Source organism: Orycteropus afer, unplaced genomic scaffold (genome assembly GCF_000298275.1).
Source record: "Orycteropus afer afer isolate SDZICR_OR568_19922 unplaced genomic scaffold, OryAfe1.0 scaffold00073, whole genome shotgun sequence".
Lineage (NCBI taxonomy): Eukaryota > Metazoa > Chordata > Mammalia > Tubulidentata > Orycteropodidae > Orycteropus > Orycteropus afer.
In genome coordinates this window covers 3855090-3874856 of record NW_006921660.1, presented here as the reverse complement: position 1 = coordinate 3874856, position 19767 = coordinate 3855090, and the positions used below count along the sequence as shown (strand labels likewise).

Here is a 19767-nt window from a genome sequence, read left to right as displayed (position 1 = left end):
ACTCATAGCGACCCCTCCTTGGGTTTCCGAGGCAGTATCACTACAGAAGTAGATTGCCCAACCTTCCTTCTGAGGAGTGGCTGGTGGGTTTGAAGCCTTGCTTAATTAAGTCAGAGCTGTTTTCTGTCACTTGCAACAAAGAATCCTACCTAACTTCCTACCCCCTAGCCAAAGCAGAAACCTCTGTCATACCCATCAACCTTTGCATTCAAGTCCTGTTGATTTTCTATCCTGCAGAGCTCTCAGATCTATCTTCTTTCTTAAATAACCTCCATGGCTATAGTTCAAGTTCTTCATTGTTTGCCTGAACAAGACCCCTTTAACTACTTCTCAGTCCCCATGGAAACTTTTCTAAAATGCAAATATGGATTTTAAAAATTACATTACCACAGTACACAGTACAGTGAAATTATGCACTCAAACACTGCTTGTGGAGTTATAATTTTTACAACCTTTCTGAAAGGCAATTTAGCCATACATATCAAAAGCCATTAAAAAATATAGTCTTTGACCCAACACTTCCACTTGCAAAGGTTTCTTCCCAAAGAAACAATTAGAGATACACACAAAGATTTATTATGTATAAGGATATCCTCTGAAATATTTATTCAATTATTTTTTCAACTAATATTGAATACTTAGTGTATACCAGATGCTACTATCATTATTTGTAATAATAGTAATTATAATACTAGGGAAGAGACAGAGAACTTTCCAAGTAAAAGGGATTGGTTAAATAAACTTGATTGTGTTTTTTTTCATAGAATATAAAATACTACGTTGTTGTTGTTAGGTTCCATTGAGTCAGTGCTGACACACAGTGACCCTGGGTACAATGGAATGAAACGCTCATGATCCTGCACCATCCTCACAATCATCACTTTGTTTGAATCTATTGTTGCAGCCACTGTGTCTATTCAACTCACTGAGGGTCTTCTTCTTTCTTGCTGACCAAGAATGATGGCCTTCTCCAGGGACTGGTCCCTCCTGATAGCACATCCAAAGTAAGTGAGTATCCTCATCCTTGCTTCTAAGGAGCATTCTGGCCGTACTTCTTCCAAGACATATTTTTTTCTTTTTTCTGGTGGACCATTATATACAATATTCAATATTCTTCATCAACACTATAATTCAAAGGTATCAATTCCTCTTTGGTCTTCCATATTCATTGTCCAGCTTTCACATGCATATGAAGTGACTGAAAATACTATGGCTTGGGTCAGGCACATCTTAGTCCTCAAGGTGACATTTTTGCTTTCTAATACTTTAAAGAGGTCTTTTGTAGCTGATTTGCCCCATGCAATATGTCATTTGATTCCTTGACTGCTACCTTAATGAACATTGATTGTGGATCCAAATAAAATTAAGTCCTTGACAACTTCACTGTTTTCTGCGTTTGTCGTGATGTTGCTTATTGGTCCAGTTGTGAAGATTTTGTTTTCTTTATGGTGAGGTATAATCGATACTGAAGGCTATAATCTTTGATCTTCATCAGTAAGTGCTTCAAGTCCTCTTCACTTTCAGCAAACAAGTCATTAAATTCTATATTTTTATAAGAATACTTAATGACATAGGGAAACAAAGGTAGGGAGTGTTAGAGATGAGGGGAGCAGGTTTGCTGTTTACATCAGGGAGTGAGGGAACGTCTCACTCAAAGGTGACACATGTGCTCAGACCTTAACACCCTTGGCATTCCTGTGGCCTTCCCAATAAACCTACTTATTTTCAAAGAACTAACTCAACTTCTCCTCCTCTGGAAATCCTTGCTCCATCCACCACCTCCCCCTGTTGCGTTAGTGTAGCCCAGAGCTTGCTCATAATCATAACGCTTTGCATCCTATGTGATAATTTTTGTGTACAGATGATTTTCCCTGATAGTTTTGAGTTTCCTGAGGGCAGAGAAAATCGATTGTGACCCCAACACCAGCAAGTGCCCAGCACAAGTAAATGTCCAACAAATAGCTGCTTAGTCTATGGAGAAATGAGTGAAAACCAGAGTTGGAATCAAAGATGAATTCAAACCCTAGCTCTCCCACTTAACAGTTATATGACAATAGGGAAGTTACTAACCTCCTATGCAGCTCTGTTTCAACTGTAAAATGGGATGATAGTAATAATAACATTACCTACTGTGGTAGTTAAGGTTGTGTGTCAACTTGGCTGGGTTGTGGTTTGAGGGGCTGGGCAACTAGATGTAGTTATTCCCATGATGAGATTGTAATCACCTCCATGGTGGAATCTGCTGTGAGACATTAGTAAGTGGAAAGGGAGATGCCTTTGGGATGTGGCCTGCTTCCAGTATATATGGAAAAGCTTTGGGAAAGTCCTTTAGCTTTTGGCACATTTGGACCCTGCATATGGCCAAGTCTTGGCCCGCCGTGTTGCTTGTGGATCTTGGGGTTGTTTCTGGCCTTGAACCAGTAGTCTGTTGTCTAGCCAGCCAATCTTAGGATTGTGCCATTTTACTTGTCGACCTTGGGTTTGTTAGCCTTAACAGCCAGCAGATGTCTGAGTTAGGAGTCACCTCTACCTCCAAGGGGCCTGGAACAGGAGGGAGAGCTGAAGCCCAAGATAGGCCTTCACCCAGCCCTTAGAACTGGTACTCTGAACTTGAACTTCTAGCCTCCTAAAATGTAAGAGAATAAACCCCTGTTTGTCAAAGCCACCATTTGTGGTACTTCTGTTACAGCAGCACTCAGGAACCAAAACACCTACATTCTGGGATTAATTGAGTATCCAATGAGGAAAGTATATGTAAAATTTCTAGTGCCTGACTTATAGTAAAAGTTGTATTAAATTATGTAAAGTTGTTTTATAATATTGGGGCTTAAGATCAGTTAATAGAAAAGTGGAGGCCCTGGATGCTGTAAACAATTAATGTGCTCAGTTGTCAACAAAAAGGTTGGAGGTTTGAGTCCATCTAGAGGCACCTCAGAAGAAAGGTCTGGCAGTCTGCTTCTTAGAAATCAGCCATTGAAAACTCTAAGGCATGCAGTTCTATTTTGACACACATGGTATTGTCATGAGTCAGAATCTCCTTGACAGCAGGTTTAGAAAATTTGCCACTGGTTACTTAAAATTAAGCTGAGCACCCAGCAGAGCTCAAAGCTGCTTGATGCAGGCACAACCCACCCTGGCTAAGCTCTTAGCCCTTTATAGTCAGGGACTGTGTTTTCCTCAGGTTTGTATCTCCCCTGGACCCTAGAAAATATTTGGCTCAACAAATATGTATTGCTCCTCTACTGTGCACCAGGAACTGTGTAGATACTATGGCACACAGTTGACAAGACAGACCCGTTTCCTGGCCTTATAAACATGACATGAACTAAATACAGTAGAACTGACCAGACTCTGAAGGCTGATGCGCCTCACAAATGGACAGGGAGGAGCCTGTGCTTTGGGCAGGATGGGATGTTATTTACCTCAGAAAACACCTATGCCAAAACTCCTACATTTCAGGCTTTGGTGTAATTTTGAGAGAAGATAGTATTTTCCTAAGATATTCTTTGTTTTCCATGCAGGCTTCTGTTGACAGCAATACCACTTTGCATCTGTAAAATTTGCTAATGCACAATTCTTCTCTAATGCATCGTAAGGCATTTTATGACATCTGTGCAGCTCTGTTAAAGAACATGCTTACAAGTGAGGAAGGGGGTAAAAAACCCACAGGAATAGAACAGTGGGTTCTCAGGAAATTTCCATTTTCTCCTCACTTAGTGCTATTAACCATCACACTTGGTGTTACCTGACTCTAAGATGCAATCACAGCTGTTAATTCTGAGATAATATGCATTTCCTGGTTAAATCTCTCATCTCCGCAGTGGGTGTTGACAGAATACCAAATTTCTCTGTCCTGCCAACAAGGTAAAGATTGCAACAATACCTCCTGCTTCTTTCCTCTGAGAAATGTGACAGCAGGAGGACCTTCTCTGGTCGCCTTTGCACAGACACTGTCCTCGCAGATAGCTGTGCTAGAAGACCATCATGTCATCAGCACCCCCTTTGGCCCAGGGAAAGGTCACTGACAGGGCTGTAGTGTGTGCAACTTGTCCTTCACTGTGGAGATGGCAGTGGGGACAGCATCCCTTCCCCAACAGTGCCAGCACCAGTCTAGTGGCCATAATAATGATGCGAATGCTGTGGCTTTCCTGGTCTTGCCAAGAAAGTGCAAATGGTGGAATTCTCACCTTCTGTGCAGAGGACCTGGGTTCAAATCCCGGCCAATGTACCTCATGTGCAGTCACTACTCATCTGTCAGTGGAGGCTTGCATGTTGCTATAATGCTGAACAGGTTTCAGTGGAGCTTCTAGACTAAAGTAGACTGGGAAGAAAGGCTTGGAGATCTACTTGTAAAAATCAGCTGAGAGAGAGGAAAAGGGGAAAAAAAAATTATGGATCACACGGGTCTGATCTGCAACTGATCAGTGGATAGTGTATGACTGGGCAGCAGTCATTCCATTGTGCATGGGGTTGCTGTGAGCTGGGGGCCAGCTTGACAGCAGCTAACAGCAACAAGCTCCCTTCCACAAGCAATGCACTCCGGAGCTCAGGTTTTCACTTTACTCACTGACCTCTTGCCTCCTGCTTTATGTGTCTTCTTTTCCTAGTATCAGCATATTTTCTCAGAGATGCTGTTTGGATTTTTTTTTTTTTCCCCCTGCCTGTTTGTCCTGGACACTGGTAGGAGTTCAAGAATGATGGGAAAGGGCAACATGGCCATGGGGTCTGTGAGGACCGATCTGGCCTATTTCGAAATTCAAATTCAGTTTTAAGTCATAAAAGGGCTATAAAAACCTTACACTAAATAAGGAAAACTATCCTATTCAGGGGCCTAATCCCTGCCCCGTTCTGCTCGGCTTCTCTCCCTCATTATACTTGTATAATACAGTATGGTTTCTATTGAGTATTTCCTTCCTGTTTTTACACTTATTCTTGCTCCACTGACTTTATTATCGGGAGAATTTTGCAGCATTTTTTTTACACAGCCATAAATACTATTCAACTCAACAAATGCATACAAATGGTTTCCATTAGAATTTTAATCTACTCTCAAAATGAAAGAAAAGCTTAATATAAATCTTTTTAAATTACCAGAACATAAATTCAGACAGGGACAGCTCCACCTAGACTACGCACAAGGGGTCACATCCTGCTGTCCCCGCTCATAAATTAATTGAGGTCTCTCGCCACCGTAAACGAACGTGCATCCCAGAAAGATCATATCTGTCAAGATTGCAGATTGGTTTCCCTCAGACTTTGTAAAAGTCACAGCTTACAATACCTTCATTATGCCGATGAGAATGGCTGTCTCCCCAACTGGAAAGAAATAGGTGTTTTGTTCTGTTGGACCAAGATTTACAGAAACCAATTTTCTTCCATGCAGGAGATATGACAAACCTCCTGGAAAAAAATGTCATTTCACAACTTCTTTCATTTCATCACCTTTTTTAATGTTAGATGCAGATTCTCTCCCCCTGTGTGAATGGGGCTGCAGTGACATTTAATGGCTAAGTGAGGTAGTCACCGGTGAGTGGAGGCACCTTTCCGAGTAGCTAAGTTACAGAGAGTTTGTGTTCCTCTCCTGCTTCTGCCATCTCTGAGGGGCTGTCTGGAAATCTCCCAGCATCTGCCAGAGCAAGGAAGTGAGAAACTGAGCCCCTCTATCTCTCGGACCAACATAAACCTGAAAATTCATGTCTTCACAGTCTTTTGCAAACAGAGGAAGTTACCTCAGTTTTCCAAGAATCACAGCACACCTGCCCACTCTGTCCTTGGCCGACGGCCGCACACTCTCTCAGGAGGACAACTGAAGGGCAGAGTTTGGGCTTAGATTCTTTTTTTCCCATTTCCTCATGTCATAACCTAATGCTGCTCTAGCAGAGCTCCTGCATATTAAATTGCCTTTTAGCAACTGGAAAGGGGATGGCATGATCTATGGAGAAAAGGCCGCTCATGTAAATGTATGATTCCTGACACTACCCTACTGAGGAGAAAGGACAAGATTAACCTAGAGAACAAGGGTCAGCAAACCCCAGGAAACGTCATTCTTTACAGCAACTTCTCTCTCCTTGAGGCAAGAGCCACTGTTTCGGCCTCCTCTTGCCCATAGCAGCCCTACCTCAGGCCTGTCACAGCTGTTCTCTGGACCACTGTTGGTGAGAAGACCAGCATTACAGCACTGTGGAGGAAGTCTAAAGAGGAACATATGAAGGGATCTGAGTTCTGAGAGCCTCTCCAAGGTCTGAGCATCAGAGAGAAGGCAGGCAGCAGTGAAGGCAAAATCAAATCTCTCCCCTGCCTAGGAGGAAAGCCTGGGACCCAGGCAGCAATCTATGCTGCAGGTGAGGCTTCCTACCTGGGCAGCCACGAAGGCTAGGGCCACTAGATAACCTGACGGAGCATCATTTCTATAGGCTGGTGAGATTTTTGCAAATCTTTCCATAAATGATAATCTGTATCCACATAAAGTAGCATAATAGCCTCTTCGCTTTACTGAGTGGTGCTGGCTATTCAAGTGCTTATTTCTTGATTCTCAGCCCATTTGCTTTTCATCAGCAGTAATCCCAAGCCTGCAAAACTCCAATTACTGAGTGATAATAGAAATGCTGCTCTGTCTCAATGTCTCAGAGCCCAGGGCCCATTGTGGACCCAGGTTTCAGGCACAGACAGACACCTTATAACCGTATTTATGTCATGAGGGTTACTTGTGGCCACACCCTTTGTTAAAAGACCCAGGAGAGTGGAATGGATGTTTTCAGGGGGTGTCTGCATTGGAAGTCTTAGGGAGTTGGTTGAAACAGTGAAGATATTCCTGAGACAGTCCAAGATGCCCTGGAAGAAAAGTGGAGTTGAGAGGAGCCAAAGCTTTAAAGCAGGAAGCTGAGGAAGGGCTTCTTTGAATTCTTGAGTCGGGTAGAAGGCTGACAGGGGACTGAGATTGTAGAGAGAGCAAGGTATGGGGGGCCATTTAGTATAAACAGGAAATGCACCCTCTGCATGACACTGGTGACTGCATTAGGGCAGGGGTGGTTGTTTTATGAAGGAGACATGTCAGGCATTATAATAGCCTCTGATGGATCTATCCAACTCCATTATCCCATGCAGCTCCTCCCAAAAAGTTTCACCACAGCTTCTTTCTCACAAGATTCCCTGCCCTCAGCGTACACTCCCACCAGCCTAATCACTGATGCCCAGGAGTCTGTCCTCCTGAGGCCCCTACCCTTTGGAATAATCTCCATTTTTGCCTCTATCAGGCCTTCAAGAATATCTACCTCTTCATTTCTCCCTCAACCTTAAAAATACTGTCCACCTTTAGTTTGTTTCTCTCACTATCAAGCCTTTCTGCTACATTTCACCAAACCCTATCCTTTGTGGATTTTTTTTTTTTTTCATATTCTCTCAAAAGCAAGATCTTTTTAATATACTGGAAAGTTTGGTGTATTAATCTACTAGAGCTGCTGTAACAAATTACCACAAGCTGGGTGCTTAAAACAGCAGAAATTTATTCTCTGAGTCTGAAGGCCAAATGTCTGAAATAAAGGTGTCATCAGGGTTAGTTCCCTCTGGAGGCTCTGAGGGAAAATCCATCCCATGCCTCTCTCCTAGCTTCTGGACTTATCGGCAAATCTTGCCATTCCTTGTCTTGTAGGAGCACCACTCTAGTCTCTGCCTCCATGTACATGGCCTCTCTTCTCTTTGTATCTCTGAATCTTCACATGACCTTCTTCTAAGGACACACCATTAGATTTGGGGTCCATGTTAATCCAGGAAGGCCTCACTTTAACTAATTATATCTGCCCTTCCCCTACTTTCAAATAAGGTCACAATCTTAGGTTCTAGGTGGAAATGAACTTACAGGGACACTTTTCAAACATACAGTTGGCTTGCTTAACTGTTTTCTATTTCAAACCCAGAGATAAACCCAGATACATGGCAGACAAAAAGACAATAGAATTTGTTGATGAGCCTGATATTCATTTTGGTGATTTTTGTTGCCTTGTTCAGATAGCTGTGCCCTTATCTTCCTCTGAAAACTCATAATTCATTCCTCTTGCCATCATGCAAAAGCCTAAAGGTTATATCACCCAAGCAAAGTCCATCCAAAAAAGAGTGGCAAAGAATAGTGTCTGTGTTCTTCTCTCACCCCTCTGTACTTTTCTGAGTAGCTCCTCACTCAGATGTTAATTTTGGCACTAGCTACATTCTAAATCACTCTTTGACCTTCTTTTCATAAGACCTTCTAATGATATTCTCTGATACCTCCCACCTCCTGTGTGCTCGCTGGAACCCAAAGGCAGGGAGGAAGCATTCAGAGGTGGTCCTGCACTCTGGTTTGCCTGCTGAGGTTCTGCGCAGAGAGAGGTAACTGGAGAAGCGAGCAGGCTGATGGCCCCTTTCTTCTGCGTCAATGTGAAAAACTGTTTGTTAGTGACAAAAAAGGATATATATTCTTCTGACACACCATTCTGAATGGACATAATGCAAATAAATGTCCATCGAAAGCGAGAAGAATGCATTTAATTTACCAGATGATCAGAAATTTTCTCCAGACAGTTCTTAGTCATGACGAATTCTCCCAATATTGAATCTGTGGGAAGCATCCTGCCTGGCCCCCTCCCTGGGACTGTGTACGGAGGTCCACACCCAACCAATCAGAGACTGCATGACACACAAGCAAGTTTCTCCCTCATTCTCTCAGGACTGCCCTTCAGTGGGAGACGGAGGAGCTCCGGGCTCCAACAAGTTCTAGTGACTGGATTTCTACCATTCCCAATCTCAGTTCTGATGACCAGGTTACCAGCCTGATAACCTAGGGCCGCAATGTCCATGAGCTTGCCTTGCTCTAGCAGGACCCCTCTCCAGGTCCTACAACCTGACCTGGGCTGGGCCCTGCCAGCTGCTGACAGACCTTTCCACACTGCTCATTTGGATCTTCTGCTCCTGGGCACCCTCACTGGCTCTTCCAAGTGTCTAGACATGCTCCCTCAGGGCCTGTCTCCTCAATGGCTCACTGTCTTCTTGACTCTCCTCCTTTCTCCTTCCCTTCCACCATCAGTTGGGCCCAAGCACTGTGCAACTCTGAGTCTGAACTCACTGCTGGTTCTGACGGTGGGGCTGGCCCACTCTTGGAAGCTATAACCACCTGCTGTTCTCCCAGTGCCTGCCCCATCCCAGTAGAGGACCTAATTCCAATGTTCAGAACTTCACAACCTGACTTCCCGGCAATTGGCCTGACCATGATCAGCCCTGTCCCGGGGTGAGACAGCCTCTGAGGACCACTTTGCTGAACATAGATGGCACCCCTGGGAACAGTACAATGTTACCCCCACTGTGCAGATACCAAGCTGCCACTGAAGAGGGAATCATAAATTCCCTATCTAAGGAGCACATTCTGTATGACAAACTAAATCCATTTACACCACCCTTTGATCTTCAACATTTCCCCTTGGTTTTCTGATGTAGGAAAAGGAGTCTGATTACTGTTACGGAATGAATTGTGTCTCCCTGAAATATGAGTTGTAGAAAAAGGAGTGGCCTATCTGGCTGCTACCTTGTGGCACAGTGGTTAAGTGCTTGGCTGCTGACCAAAAGGTTGATGGTTCGAACCTACAAGCCACTCCACAGGAGAAAGATATGGCGACTGCTTCTGTAAAGATTTACAACCCTAGAAACCCTGTGGGCAGTTCTACTCTATCCTATAGGGTAGCTAAGGTGGAATTCAACTGGAGGGCAATGGGTTACACCTGTGGATGTAATCTCATTTGGGAATAGAGTTTTCTTTGTTATATTAATAAGGCCATATCCGTGTAGGATGTGTCCTAAAGCTAATTACTTTTGAGTTATAAAAACAGCAAATAAGACAGAGAAGCAAGCACAAGCAGAGGAAGATAAATGCCACATGAAGATTGCCAAGAAACAAAAAGGACCCTCTCCCAGAACTGACAGAGAGAGAGCCTTCCCCTAAAACTGTTATTGTTGTTATGTGTTGTCAAGTCGAACCTGACTCATAGTCCCCTCCTCGGGTTTCTGAGGCGGTATCACTACGGAAGTAGATTGCCCAACCTTCCTTCTGAGGAATGGCTGGTGGGTTTGAACTGCCAGCCTTCTGGTTAGCAGTCAAGTGCCTTAGGCACTATGCTACCAGAGCTCCTTCCCCTGAAACTAGTGCCCTGGATTCAGACTCTAGCCTCCTGAACTGTGACAAAATAAATTTTGTGGCGTTTCTGTTACAGAAGCACTAAGACAATTACAGAGAACATTCCTGACCAAGACTTTCATAGACCAAGGTTATGTATTTACTCCATTAATCAATTAATGCATAGTTAATTTTCCCAAGAAAAACAATCTTGGGACCAGACACTGTTCCAGGCACAAGGGAGTCAACAGGTTATAAAGAGACTTGATACCTGCCATTCCTGGGGCGAGGGGAGCCAAGCAGAAACAAAAAAGCAAATGGACAAAATAATTACAAATGGAAAGAGATTGGGTGGCATAATAGTAATTGGGGGTGGGAGGGTAGTTGTGTTAGGAGGGCATGTAGTTAGAGTAGGCAGGGTCGGACTCTGAGGAATAAGACCTGAGCTGAGTGCTGGAGATGTAAAAGAGCTAATTATGGGAAGAGCAGGAGAGGAGGCTTCCATCTAGGAAGGGGAAATGGCAAGTGTAGAAGCTTTGATAGAGGAAGGAATATGGTGTGCAAGAAACAAAATAGAGGCCAACAAAGTCAGAGCATCAAGAATAGGAGGAAGGAAGGGAGGCTGAGTATCTAGCCATGGGTGGAAGGCTGCAGAAATTGCATGTACCCACATGCCTGCGTTAACTTTAAGACCCAGCTTCATGACCAATATTACCTTGCCTTGTATATTGGCAAGGGCACTGGCCTCAGTGTTGGGAAACCTGAGTTTTCATCCTGGTTCAACCTCTAAAAGCTGCACTCTGAGCACTGTTACATCCTCTCACTGCATGCTCCTTATCTACAGAGCAAGAATGCAAGACAAGATGACTCTAAAGTCTCATATTCTCTGCGACAACTGTGTGATTCTGCTCATCCAGGACGCACACCCACAAAGACTCCAGGACTCCCAATGCCAAGGTGCCAGCTTGTGTTAAAGAGCCTGGGATCTTCCCCTGCAGACTTCACTGCTGCTTCTCCAAGAGTGGAGACCTGCCAACCCACAGCCAAGGGACACTAACAACTCACTTGGCCAGTGAGCAATGTCATGGCTGTGTCCAAGAGAGGAGAGGCAGAAGAGAGTAGTAATAGGCAGCAAGCCCATGCTCAGACAATGAGCCTCTTAGGAATCCTGACTGAGCAGGAGTCTAAATTGAAACATCATCCTCATTCAGTGGAGTGATTGCACTAAAGCAAGTTGGCAAAACATCAGACAGCAGGTAACATGGCTGCCTGTGCCGAGAGGCTCCAGCTGATTTCCTAATTGGCCAGAGCACCTCAAGTATTTTGAAGCACCAAGTTCACTTCCACCATCACTGGTGGCTAAAACAATGAATTCTTTAATCAATTAAACTGTGTTTCCAAGGCAGCATTTTGCCCCTCCCTGGAGGAGCCATGGGCCTGACTCTTTTGAGGAGTGCTGGCTTTCAGAGTGACATCTCAGGCTGCAAACTGAGAAAGCTGGGAGCTCACACTACGGGCCATTACTTGTGTTGCTCAGACTTAGCAGTGGTGTTGGTTTTGCTGATTGTTCATTCTGCTTTCCCCACGTACAACCAGAGTTGCTGAACCCAACAGATGATCTGTAACCCAAGGTGTTTGGGAATACGAGATGTGTAATTGTGCCACGTTTAATCCTTTCTGTGCCCACACACCTCTTAGTGAGAATTTGCCACACTGATTTTAAATCAAGGTGCTATTGCAATTTGATAAAGAACCCCCAGATCTCGGGGTGGGGGAGGGAGGGCAGGATTGACAGCTGTCACAATATACAAACAATCATGAATATGTTAGAACTGTACTCCATAGAGTTTTCACTGGTTAATTTTTCACAAGCAGATCAGGCTTTTCTTCCAAGCACTTTTGGGTGGTTTTGAACCACCAGTCTTTCAGTTAAGGTCAACATTTTGCTCTCTTATATGTAAGGTCGTAAGGTCACCATGAGTTGGAGTCAACTTGATTGCTCTGTCAATACCGGTCCAAAGCCCACTGCCATTGAATTGATTCCAACTGATAATGACCCTATAGGACAGAGTTGAACCACCCCATAGGATTTCCAAGACTGTCAATCTTTAGGAAAGCAGACGGTCTCATTCTCCCACAGAGCGGCCGGAGAGTTCAAACCGCCGACCTTTTAGTTAGCAGCCGAATACATTAAGGGCTACTCCACCAAATCTCTTTCAGTGCTGGTCAGCACTTCTCTTTTCTCTGAATTCCATAAACTGGAACTACATTTAGGAAGCCTCGCTCCCAGCCTTGCTTCTAAGAAGATATTGGTAGTTGCTTAATCAAAATGTGTCAAGGAAAACTGAGGCTCAAATTAGGTATGATTTATTTACACTTGAAATTTACACTTGGCTATTGAAAGGCTGGATTTATTTACTCGACTATACAAAAGTCAGACACTTTTCTTAAGCCAGTTTGCACCTCTCTCTGGCTTTTCCTGGGTGTGAAGTGGGACCAACCTGCCTCACTAGGGAAACAGTGGGGAAAAAAGATGAGATACTATGGATCTAAAAGAAAACGCCACCACTGTATCCCTTCCCCAAGCCCTCCCTCACGGAAGCCAGAGCTGCTGGCAGAAGACTACAATTGGCTCCATTCTTTCCCTTCACTTCTGGCTCCTCTAATGGTAAGAAAGAATCAAGGTCACAAAACACACAGAGAACATACTCACAGTATGAAGTTTCTTCTAAGTAATACTTTTCTGATTCATTTTATTAAGAAATTAAATAGCTGATCCATTTGAACTCTCATTAATAGATATTAAATGTTGCTTATCATAAAAATGCTAATAAATCATTAGGTTTCTTTAAATTAACCACCAAATGGCTAACAAATTAAATTTAAATAATTATGCCTGATATTCCTAGAGCGGGATCACAGGGGGTGGTACATTAGAGAACCTGTTTTTATTTTGTTTGGTTTTAAACAAAAAGATCCCGTGCTGACTGGTGGCTCACGCCTCCCTGGCCCCCTTCCAGGCTGTAGGGAGCATCTGTGAAGCAGCTGACCGGGCACGGTGGCAAGCTGGAGGGGGCCCGGACTACCTGGGCTGCAGGGCCGCAACCGTGACCTCGGCCTCATTAGTCGTCGCTCTAACCAGCCAAGCTAATCAGCGCCGACACGTGTTGTTCAAGTGTGGACTGCTCTGTTGCTTATCGCCTCTCTTCTAGGGCAGCCGCAGATAATTAAAAGCTCTAACTCTACGGCAAAGATGGCCAATCATCCTCATCTGTGGTTAGAAAAACTATTATTCCTTGCTCAGCGAAAAGGAAGCTAGAAAGAAGCCCCCATATGTGGAAAACGTTTTAATTGGAACTCGGAGGCCACCTTTCCTACAGTTTGCCTGAGCTGCCAATAGACTACGGCTCAATATTTCATCCTCTTGAAATATACTACATGAGTTGTCTCAATGCAGTGTCTTTTATTAACATTGTAACATAGGGGCACTGAATAAGAAAGTCTGTGATATTCTAATTTATGAAACCATAACAGACTGTTTCATGTGTTCAGCAGCAGCAAACTAAGATAGCTTGGTATATATCAAGAGTTCACCTGTGTTTTTTTTTTTTTTTTCCCTTCTTCTCTTAAAGATAAGATATTAATCGTAACCTTGCATACTCACTATGTTGTTGTGAGAGAGAATGTTATAGGTGGGAAGGAAATGATCCACTCTGAATTTGAACCACCAACTTATCAGTTAGTAGTTGAGCACTTAACCCTTTGTATCACCCACAGGGACTCCTTTCATCATAATACTTAATCTTTGCATTGAGGGTATAAGCGCAATGGTGGGTAAAACTGCTGGCACCTTACCAGCAGCACCAACATGTACTAGTGTTTGTCACTGCCATGCAGGAAAAGTGAAAAGAAGCGGCCAGTTTTACTTAAGAATGTTCTTGATCCTTGAGTGAAGAGGAAAGCAATATACAATAAGGGGGAGGTCAGCAAAAAATGATTCCTTAATCATAGAAATGGAAGACACCGGGAGAAACACGAGTTAAAAACAACAGAGGTAAATACTACTACATATACAACCCCACAATAACAGTAATAACAACAATCTAAGAGTGAATCCATAGACAGGCAAGCTGAACACATGTGGAAAAGTGAATGTGACTATATCCACGAATATATATAGGTTTGACAGAGGATAGTTCTACACATGTCTTTATGTATGCTGCAAATATATCTATGAATATAGTAGAGCATATAGGGGGCAAAGTTATGGAAATTTCCTAGCTATAACCAAACACCTTAAAGGAATGAGTCACTGGCCTGAGGACTCAGGACCATAGTCTCAGGGGACATCAAGGTCAATATGTACAACATAGTCCAAAAGACAATGTTCTACATCCTACTTTAGTGAGTAGTGACTGGGGTCTTAATAGCTTGTGAGAGGACATCTAAGATGCAACTATTAGTCCAGAACAAAGACAAGTGAAGGCAATCAAAGGTGCATGGAAACAATCCAAAGGACTCTTGTCCAAAAGAAATCCAAAGAACAAATGAACCTCAGCCTTCATGACCCTAAGACCAGAAGAGCTATATGGTGCCTGGCTACTACCACTAATCACTCTGAAAGGGATCACATTAGAAGATCCTGGATAGAATTGGAGGAAAATATGGGACAATACTCAAAATCTTAAAAAAGATCAAGCTCATTGGTCAGAATAGAGACTGGTAGAACTATGGGCCTTAGTCACCCTCCAAGTCTGGAAACAAACTCACCCCCATGGCTCAACTTTCAGCTAAACAATAGACAGGAATATAAGGTGGATAATAACACTCAAGAAGTATGCACTTCTTAGATCAATCAACCATTCAAGAGCAAAATGGCAGCATTTGCCCATGGACAAAGTTAAGAAGGCAAGAAAGATAGAAAAGGAGGAGGAATGGGAACGGGACACATAGAGAGGAAGTGGGGTGAGTGATGTTACATTGTGGAGGTTATAGTCAATGCCATGAAACAAAATGTGTATGTTGAACAGAAAACTGATTTGCTCTGTAGACCTTCACCCAAATCACATTTAAAAAGTTTAAAATTAATTAATTTAAAAAAAAAAATATCCTTGAAGCAAGAAAAAAGTATTAAGGTACTAAATCTTGACCCCTGAGTATACATTTTTTTAACATTCTGTGGGATGAAATGGGACATGTACAAAGCACTTCTGCTGTATACTGAAGTAAAATGGTTGTCCAAAGCACTTGCCCAATCATTTGAGCTGCCAGCTGAACCAGACTCTTTGTGCAGGAAACACCATCTCTACTTGAAAGAAAGACTGATAAATACAGTTACTCAGATTTGGGCATATAACAGACATTTTCTTGAAAATGAACAAAGTAAGTTTATCATATCAAGGGAAATGAACTGAAAAAAATTATAAAGGTCAACATTTCAAGATAAAATTAGGATTTTAGAAAACTTATAGCTGCCACTGTGAGCTCAATTGCTTCCCAATACTTAAAACATTTTTCTGATGAGTTCAGTGGTGATGTTTATGGAGGCAATTTTTGGATATTGTATAATGTGTCAACATTTTGGAAGATCTGTATAACTCAATGACCCAGTATTTTCCACATGACCAGTGCATGATGTTATAATACTATGCATAAGTAAAAGATCAATTAAAAGTACAATGAGTTTTAAATTAAGAGAGTACGACATGTTCACTAATATGGTTTCAGATTCCACATTGCAACTAACCTCTAAGAAATAACCATTCAGAGAACCGAACGGAGCTGGTTGAGCTTTTCAAGCCCTAAAATCGCACGGCTGTGGATTCCAGGTTTATTGATTAGTTCCAATGGCACGGGAATGTCTGCAGAAAGAGCAAGCGAGAGACTGACATCCACAGACTGATTCATTTAGAGCTGTGGGACACAACTCCCTCTGATGTGAAGGAGCTTGTCCTGGACAACCATCCAATGAAGTAAAAATCCAAGGCCTCACCGACGAACTGGAAGAACAGGAGTCTTTCCTTAAGTACAATCAATGTAGGCCTCACCTCAGTCGCAAACTTACAAAGTTAACACAAACTTAAGAAACTTGAACTAAGCGGTAACAATCTCCGGGGGCCTAGAAGTACTTTCCAAACCTCAAGCACCTAAATGTAAGTGGCAACAAAATTAAAGACCTCAGTACAATAGAGCCACTGAAAAAGTTAGAAAATCTCAGGAGCTTAGACCTTTTCGATCATAAGGCAACTAACCTGAACGACTACGGAGAAAACGTGTTCAAGCTGCTTCTTCTGCAACCCATGTACTTCAATGGCTATGGTGGGGATAAGGAGGCCCCTGACTCGGACGCAGATGACTATGTAGAGGGCCTGGATGAGAGGAAGAGGGGGGAAGGAAGCATGTCATGGAGATGCTCAGGTGGTGGAAGATGGGGAGGGCAATGAAGAGGAGGAGGAAGGGGAAGAGGAGGAGGTGAGCTGTGAGGAGCAAGATGATGGAGAAGGTTCTAATGACTGGGAGGTAGAGGAGATGAAGCTCTTCATGAAGAAGAAAGGCATCAAAACTGAAACCGAGAACCTGAAGATGAGGGAGAAGACGATGCCTAAGTAAAATAATCTGTTTTGAAAAATTCCTATTGTGATTTGACTGTTTTTACCCTTATTCTTCCCCCAAGCCCCACCCCAAAACTTATTTTTTTTTAATTGTAATGTTGCTGTGGGAATGAGGGGGGGAAAGTATTGTGTGTGTTGCAGGAGAGAGGGAGGGCATGAGGGGGTGGGATAAAATATTATTTTTATTGCTCCCCCAAAAGAAACCCATGTAGCAAGTTGTGGTGTGGTATCAAAGAAGAATATCCATAATTTTTGAAGAGGTTATTAAAATACACCTCTTTTCTCTAACTATTTATCTGTGTGAAGCTGGATTTTCTTCACATAGTTCAACAAAAACAGCATATTCCGACAGATAGAATGCACAAGAAGAAATGAGAATCCAGCTGTTTTCTATGAAGCCAAACATCAGAGTTGCAAAAATGTAAAGCAATGCTACTCTTCTGAATAAGTATTTTTGTTGTTTTTTAAAATTATTTTTTATTAAATCATATTATTTATGTTAATATATAAAGGGTTTATTTTTTAAAAAATAATTAATGTATCTTTTAAATTTCTCAGTTTTAATTTCTGATATTGGCAAATATTTATAGATGTAACACACATAAACAAAGTTCTTTGACCAAAAAGTTTGTGAACAGCTGACTCCAAGGAATCTTAGCACAAGGCAGCAAAAGAAAGGGGCTTTCTTAAGGACATTGAAAAGTGCACATAAGATATAGACAACAGAGGCAAATACTAGTACATGCCCAATACTGCATTACCACTAACACCAAACACCAAGCTACAGATAAATGTACAGACAGGTGAGAAGATCAGGTGGGGGTAAACGAATAGGAATATACCCTAGAACAAAGATAGATTTGGCTGAAGATAATCTTACATATGCACTTGTGCTATAAAATTAGCCACAAAAACTATAGAAGCAACAGAAAACAGAGTTGGAGTAACTTCTCAGAAACAACCAAACACCTTGAGAGAGAAATTACAGGGCCTGTGGACTCAGGACCATAGTCTTGGGGAACATCATGCTCAATTGGCACAACATAATACATAAAAATCTTGTTGTACAACCTACTTTAGTGAGTAGCAATTGGAGTCTTAAAAGCTTGCAAGCAGCCATCTAAGATGCAACTATTGGTCTCCTCCCATCTGGAGCAAAGAAGAGTGAAGAAAATCAAAGGCATCTGGAAACAATTAGTCCAAGGATAAGACGGACCACAAAGACCTCAGCCTTCATGACCCTGAGACCCAAAAAACTAGATGTTCCCTGGCTACAGGTGCCAACCACTCAGAAAGGAATCAAAACTGGACATCCTGGATAGAATGGGAGGAAAAATGTGAAACAAAATTCAAAAACACAAAAATGACCAGAATTACTGGTCAGATAGTCTGGTGGGACCCCAGAGACTATGGCCCCAGGTTACCCTTCAGGCCTAGAAATGGACTCACTCCGATGGACTGGCTCTCAGCCCAATAGTAGAAAGACATACATGCAGAACAGCTACCCCAGGGTGATGCATGCACCTACTATAGGGAGGTACACCCCTTAGAGCAATCAGCCATGAGACACAGAGAGGCAGCATTCACATAGAGGGGAAGCTGGACAGACAGGAATGTATAGTCAGGAAGGGCACAGGGAGGGGGTAGTCACAGGGACGGGAGGGGAGGAGAGTTTTTTATGGTTGGGGATGGTAATCGGGCATGAAATCAAATTCGCATGAACTGTTAAATGTAAAACAAACTTGCTTTGTAAATTTGCACCCAAAGCACAATAAAACTAAAATTAAAAAAAAAAAAAAAAGGAAGGGGGATTTCTTAAGAAGCAGCATCACTGTGGGAATGTTCCAGATTACAGAGGCTAAAGAGACATGACAACTGTGTGCAATACCACACTCTAGACAGGCTGCATCCATTACTGAAAGTACAAGGAAAATGATTGGGTCAACTGAAAAAATAAGAGTATGAATGTGTTCTGGTTACCTAGTGCCATTCTGACAAGAATATACCACAAATTGGATGGCCATAACAAACAGGATTTTATTCTTACAATTTGGAGGATTTAAGTTCAAGTTTAAGGTGACAGGCTCTAGGGGCTGGGTGAAAGCCCCTCAATCTTGGGGTCCAGCTCTGCCTCCTGCTCCCAGCCCACTGGAGCTAGAGGAGTTTCTTCACTCAGACAGCTGCTGGCTGCTGAGGCTGAGAAGCCCAAGGTTAAAAAGTAAAAAGGCACAGTCCTGATCTTACCAAACCACACGGCAGGCCATTAACTTAAGTCCATTGTAAGTCCCACTGTCGGCAGAGCATGGCAGGCTGCTGAACAACGACAGGGCTACGTGAAGGTCCAAGTGTGCCATAGGCCAGAGACCATTCCCAAGGCTTCTCCTTTTATACAGGAAGCAAACCATATTCCAAAGACTGCTATTCAGCTGCTTGTGGTAGATCCCACCATGGAGTTGACTGCCAGTTTCACATGGTGAATAACTACCACCAGCTGCCCAGCCACTCAACCAGGCCCAGCCCAGCTGACACAAAAACATAACCACCACAGAATGGTATACTAAACTATATAATGTTAACTTTACTGAAGTTGATAAAATACTTAATGATGTGTAAATATCTCCATTCTAAAGAAACAAGTATTTAGGAATAAAAGGCCATGATATGTAACTTACCCTTAACTTACCCTCAAATGTAAGTTACATATTACACTTGAGGTTAAGTTACCTATTATCACCACCTTTTACTCCTTTTACTAGTTGGGAAAAAAGATGTGTTTGTATATCCATGTGTGTGTATGTATAATATTCCCTTAGAGTTCTGACTAACTAAAATTTCTAAATGGGACTTTGAAAGTCAACACAAAGGTCACAAAATTCCTCTGAAAACAGAGACCACTTTTCAACTCAACAAATACTTTTTGACACCTACAGTGTGAAAAGCAGATGAGTAGAAATTGCCTAATCAGACAATCATGCAATTTTCCACCCACAGAATATGTTGTGACCAGTATCACTGCATGAC

General features: G+C 42.7%; 1 pseudogene; it reads left to right on the top strand.

The window, feature by feature from the left end:
* Nucleotides 1–8562: 8562 nt before the first annotated feature.
* On the top strand, nucleotides 8563–16744 carry LOC103197040 (annotated as a pseudogene).
* The last annotated feature ends 3023 nt before the right edge of the window (nucleotides 16745–19767 follow it).